This window comes from Pinus tabuliformis, chromosome 1_1 (genome assembly GCF_031772625.1).
Source record: "Pinus tabuliformis cultivar Carrire ecotype Pingquan chromosome 1_1, CPIR1, whole genome shotgun sequence".
Lineage (NCBI taxonomy): Eukaryota > Viridiplantae > Streptophyta > Pinopsida > Pinales > Pinaceae > Pinus > Pinus tabuliformis.
This window is the reverse complement of record NC_142297.1, coordinates 263,097,994-263,104,335: the sequence shown is the minus strand read 5'-3', so window position 1 is coordinate 263,104,335 and position 6,342 is coordinate 263,097,994.

The window sequence follows — 6,342 nt, the reverse complement described above, 5'->3', positions numbered from 1 at the left end:
AATGTCATATGCAAACATTAACCTTTGCTAGTTTTTGGGGGGCATCTTTAGATATTGATTGTAAATTTGTATTCTGAGTGGGTCATTCCTTGCCTTTATTTCCATGAATGTCCTTTTGGTGTCTAAAGCCTATTTGCTTTGCGGCCTAGTGGATGAAACTTCCACACTATGCTGCCTTTCTAGCTCCTGCCTGTGTGAGCTAGTTGATGTTTCCACCACTGGGGAAGTCTGCTGGCTGACTACCCTTTCACCTCTTAGACTGCTTGTTGTTTCTTCAAAGATTTCCTCTTCTGACATAGGATTGAGTCTTTGCCTCTTTGCACCCGGTTGTTCTATAGGTCCACTCATGGGCATGGAAAATTTTAGGGGCGAATGTTCGCCCTTTGGCGAAATTAAGGGGTTTTAAATTTTTAGTGGGCGAATATTTTGTATCATAGTACATTTTTACAAATCACCTCAAATAGCCCACCTTATTTTAAGGGAGAGGGTAAAAAAAGGTAAATTTAGCCCTTGAAATTAGGAGTTACAACCTTCCATTCACCCTAATTTTCAAGAATAGGTTTTATTTAAGTGAATCCTATGGGCCAAATACCATATTTATAAAAGAGGTATGGTAAATTAATAAAAATATAAATAAATGAGAGGTATGGTAAATAAATAAAACATTTTTTATATTTACTCCATAAGTCACTTTATATACATGCAAGGGTGTAAACAAATAAAAATATAAGTAAAGTAGAGGTATGGTAAATAAATAAAACATCTTTTTATACTTACTCAAAAGGTATGGTAAATAAATAAAAATATAAAAAAACTAGACATATGGTAAATAAATAAAACCTCTTTTTATATTTAGTCCATAACCCTCGTTCTATTTATGAAGGCTAAAAAAAGAGGTTTTATTTAAGTGAATCCTATGGGCCAAATACCATATTTGTAAAAGAGGTATGGTAAATTAATAAAAATATAAATAAATGAGAGGTATGGTAAACAAATAAAACATTTTTTTATATTTACTCCATAAGTCACCTTATAGTTATGAACACTCAAAAATTTAGATGAAACCTATGGGCAAAATACTATGGGACAAATACCATGGGCTAGATTATTATTAATACCATGCAAAAAAAGCCTTATTAACCCTAATATTAGTATTAATAAAAATTAAAATGGCACATGGTATTGACCCATGGTATTCACGAATGTAGCCTATTTAAATGAGGGAATTAAACCAGCATAAATCCATCTTTACTCTAGATCTACTAACCCGCGAGAGGTATCAAATATCGTGATATGCAAACTAGCATAGAGTGAAAAAATATTTGATCCCTTTAGCTTGGTTAAAATAAAAAATAAAATAAAAATCAACTATTAATTTTATTAATTTTTATAAATTACTAATAGTAATTTTTAAGCTCCAGGTTTATGATAACCCATGGTATTGACCCATGGTGTTATAGACATTTTTGTGCCTTACAGCTCTAAGCATGAAATGTCCATAAACCAAGGGCTCCTAAGTCCCTAAAATTGTTGTTCTAACTCCTAAAGGAACAAGGTCAACAAATTACAGCTTCTCCCAGAAGTTCTCCACTAGAAACTGCTCAGAATAAGTCAAATCAGGATCATTTCAACTGCTCCACTAGCCAAGTGCGTTGCATAGCACCTAAGTCCACTAGCTAGGTACATTGCAACGCACCTAAATGCACTACCAGGGTGCGTTGAGCGGGAAATGACAAGTGGCAGAGTCATTCCACGAGGTGGAGAGATAATGGAAGCTTCCAGAATCTTCTCCAATGACACTTGCCTCACTGAATTTGACCAAGGATGAGTAAGAGGCTCTTAGTCTCCAAGTGGAAGCAAGAACTGACAGAGAGAAGCCACTAATCAATTCATGAGCTGACTCATCCTCCTTGCATACATCTATATATGGATCCCTCATCCCAGAGATCCAGAGGCTGGAATTTTGCACATTGTAAGGAATTGTTGTTGGTTTTGAGTTACATATCAGAGAATTGGGTGATCTATGCTTTGTTGGGGTTGAAGAAGGGACTTCTTTGCTGGAGGTTGATGCTGGGTCAGGAATCATCGGTTGTAACTCCTCCTGGATCTTCTTGTATATCAATAAAACTATTTGAGTTTCTTCTCCATGCTTGTGTTTCATTGATGTTTGTTACATTTGTATGGTTAACTTAAATTTGATCCTAAGTTATTTATGAATATAAGCCCATGTCTTTGTATTGTTTCTTCCTTCTGTAATCTTGTAGGTACTTGGTGAAGCTGGGCAAGCAAGGGAGCAGGTAGCTGAAATCTGTCAAAGAGGAGAGAGGTTGGATCAAAGGACTAGCGCAAGACACAGGTTGGTTCATCCTATTCCTATTCGTTTATAGTTCATAAAGAAGAATACAAAAGTAGTTTTCTCTGTTTGTTTCTAAGGTTACTGTCACACCTTAGTGGGATAGAGCAGATCTAGATAGACACTTTTCCCGATAACAAAATGGCGACTCCGCTGGGGAACGTGTCTAGTTAGTTTGTTTGTGTTTCTCTTGTTGTTTGTTTCATAAACTTAGAAGTAGCCATCGAACTGCATTTGCCATTGACAAATGCAAAGTAGACATCTGCTACTTCAATCCGTTCATTGGATCTGTTTATGATTTGAACAGATGATTCGTAAACTAACTAATCACCCTTGTGATAGCTCTTAGAACCCCTCTTAGATCTACCTCTGATTGTGCATTATTGATTGCTTTTACTCGGCCAAAAACCATAGATTAAACTGCAAACCGTGACCCAGAACCCGGATAGAATTCTCGTTTCTGCCCCAGCGCAGGCTCTGTGAAGAGGTTCTGCATTTCAATGCACTTCCCGAGAGGGCTACCTGCGCTGCAATGCAGTTTCTTTGTGTAACAGGTGCGCTGATCAGTTTTGCTTCATTTTTTCAGTTTTGTCTCTGATTTTTGCAGCCTGTGATCAGTATTTCACTGTTTCAAACCCCTTTTCCTTACTGATATTCCGCCTCAGTTGTACAAAAGAAACTGTAGATGTTTTTTGTGTGTTTGTTACGTCATTTACAGTTTTCCATTGCGAAAGTAGAATAGTCGTACTGTCGTCCTTTGATTTAGATCTATCGCAAGTGTCGATTTTGATCATAGGAGAAAGTTTATTTGCTGTTGATAGTCGATTATGCTTTTACTTTTGCCTTTGGCTTGAATTTTTCACTTTCTAGTGTCGAAACGAGTATTTATTTCAAAATCATAAAGTGTTGTAATCGTCTCTACCTTTTGATTTCGAAAAGAAGCTTGTTTGTGTTTGTCACTCGAAAGCAAATTCAAATTTGTACAACAACTTTCTTTTTAGGCATCAATATTAAGAAAGTGAAAAACAAAACACATGCATGTGCATTTGCATATTGGCAGTCTGTTTGGCTTGATTTAGGAAAGTGCATTTACAGTGTGCTCTTTGCTCTTTGCGAAAAGATTGTGTCTTTCGTTTCCCTTAGTAGCTAGGATTTTCATTGCTAAAAAGAGATAAAACTTTGTTTATCATCTTTAGATTGCATTTTAGGAATTACATATACATCTCGTGGTGATCCCAAAAGGAAAAATTCATAAGAAAGATCAACTTAAAATAAATTCAATGAACTTAACAACGCTTTGTAACTTAACGCACAACATTTAGAGGTCTAGGCTAGAAACGTATTCCGGCGTCGTAAAGCCTGGTAACTGTTGTCCTCACTGATGGTTGGGTGATTCCTCCACTTTGAGACGATAAGTGCCAGTACGGACTTGTGCTCCCACGTACCGTCGAGTATATATTGGGAGACCCCTATACGCTTAAAACCTTTATCCATAGGAAGCTGTGTTGGCCACCCTACTGATAGCAATGCACCGAACACAGCATTCGGGAAGATTGACTGTCGTACTGTAAAAAGTATTCTGCAGTTTTGCGATTGGTTTGGTACTCCCTCTACCTAGACCTCCAGAGTAGTCCCTTTCGTTCCTTTTCAGACTCCTTAACGGAAAAGGTCCATCTGAGCACTTGTCACTTCAGGCTCATTAAAAATCGAAGGAGACTAGAGTCATCTTTTGTTTTTTCTCGACTCTTAAAAACTGAAAAAACAAGTTGTGTCAAAGCATGTTAAAATTTATTTTAAACGGAATATTCATACCCTTTTCCTACGTTGATCTTGGGTTGAGAAAATGGAGCCTACCAACCAAGGAATTCCCCTTGGTGGAAATCCTAGTCCCTTCTCCTCATGGGGAGATGTTGGTGCGCCCCATATGGCCACATTGTCGCTTCCAGGACTGACAATTGGCTTCCCAGTATGGCTCTTCTCAACCAATGTCGTTCAGAACACCACTATTCCTGAACAATTGAATCAACAATTAGACGAGTCCAGAGTTTCCCACCAGCCTTCTACTTCCTCTAATTCTTCCTCTCCTCCTTCCTCTTCGCTTGATGGAACTGGTAAAGCTAAAAGCCAAGTTCCTAAGGAGAAGAAGGAAAAGAAGAAGAAAGAGAAAAAGAAGAAGGAGCCAAAGGCGAATGGGGAAAAACGAGTGTCGTATAACGAAAATCCACACACTGCACCGACCAGGCCTAAATCGCCATGTGTCATTTGCAAAGGAGACCACTTTCACAGAGATTGTCCTTGCATCCCCCGGATACTAAGGGACTGGTCTCCTCGTTTGCACAATCCAGTTTCATCAACCTCTGGTGATCATGTTGAAAGCACACCGTCAACTAGTGAAAGTGAAGCCCCAGGACAAAAAGGGAAAGCTAAATTTCCCTGTAAACTGTGTGAAGGAAACCATGCCCTCCACCGTTGTCCCTTCTTAGACGAAGCTAAAATATTTTTGGATGATCGTCCGGTTTCACCGTTACGACTCCCTCCTGGATATAAAAAACTCTTGCCGAGTCCGTCACTAGTTGAGAATCCAGCTGGCCCGCTCAAGTGGTCGGCTGAAGTGCCTATTATTGAAGATAAATCAACTGAATCCATACCAGACGAAAGTCAAAAGGTCGAGGCGGCAGTTGACCTGGTCTTGTCTTCAGAGGTTTTATCTTCGGATGATACAATCACTGAAGAGAACAAGGATGACACCGTCCAAATTCTCTTCATCAACACAGACTCCGATGAACATGGGGGCAATCTACCCGTTCCTTTACCGCAGGAAGGAAGTTCGTCAGAGCCATACCCGGCCGTCTACTCGGTCCCACCTCCAAGCAACCTAGTTGTCTCCTTCGACTAGAATCAACTAGGCAAACCCCGCCTACTAGCAAGCATACCATTCCAAATTATCGTTCAAATATATAGAATGGTCATGGCTGGTACCATCATAGATGAGGGGGCTTCTGTGAGTATCCTTTCCTCTACTGCTTGGAAAGCACTTGGTTCGCCATCGCTTTTGCCTGATATGAGAAATCTGACAGGATTTGATAAAGAAACCAGTCGACCTTTAGGGATCCTTCCTGATGTGCCCATAACATTGAGAAGGAAGACAGTTTGCATGAACGTCATGGTAGTTCAAGGACCCTTGGATTATAACCTACTCCTTGGACGAGACTATATTTATTGCATGGGAGCCATTGTCTCCTCACTCTTTAGAGTAATGTGTTTTCCGCACGAAGGAAGAGTGGTCAAGCTCATGGACCAGCTTTCATTTCCCGGATCACGCATAGCAAATAGTCATATACCATCCCTAAATGGTCTCTTCACGCAAGAAATGTCTCAATCCCCAGTCCGTCCTCCCGATGAGTGCGAGTAATTCAGAGGGATATGACTGAAACCCAGGGGGCATGCGTCCTCGTCTGCTTCGGCAGGAAAACTTCGGGTATAGGGTAGGTTTCCGAGGGAGAATATGACTAGTCTGTACCCCGTCCGTCAGTGGAAGAGGGGTTACTCTAGAATAAGATTCTCTTGTCAAAGTTATGTGAGTTGGCGGACGTCATCGCTCACCTTTGTTTATCTCGGTAGACATCGCCGAAGAAGTGTTTTCTTTGTTGTGTGAATAGAAAAATCTTTGGGTAACCTGTAAGAGGTAGGCCTCTCCCGATAGAACAAATGTTTTGTCTGCAAATTGAGGGGTAACTTTGAAACTTTGTTTTATACCTGGGGGCATGCAAACCTTTTGGTGTGCAAGCGAGGGGCGACTATTTATGTTTTAAATTTTTAGGACCTCTAACCCTTTAAACTCGTAGGATTAGTCGTCACCAAACTTGCATAAAGAAAGGATGTGGGGCAAAAATCTAAAAGTTGCCGATTTTTATATGAGACATTCTTATCATATGACTGGATTAATCGAGCAGTTTTAGCACATAGTTCAAGCTCGTTAAAAAATAAAC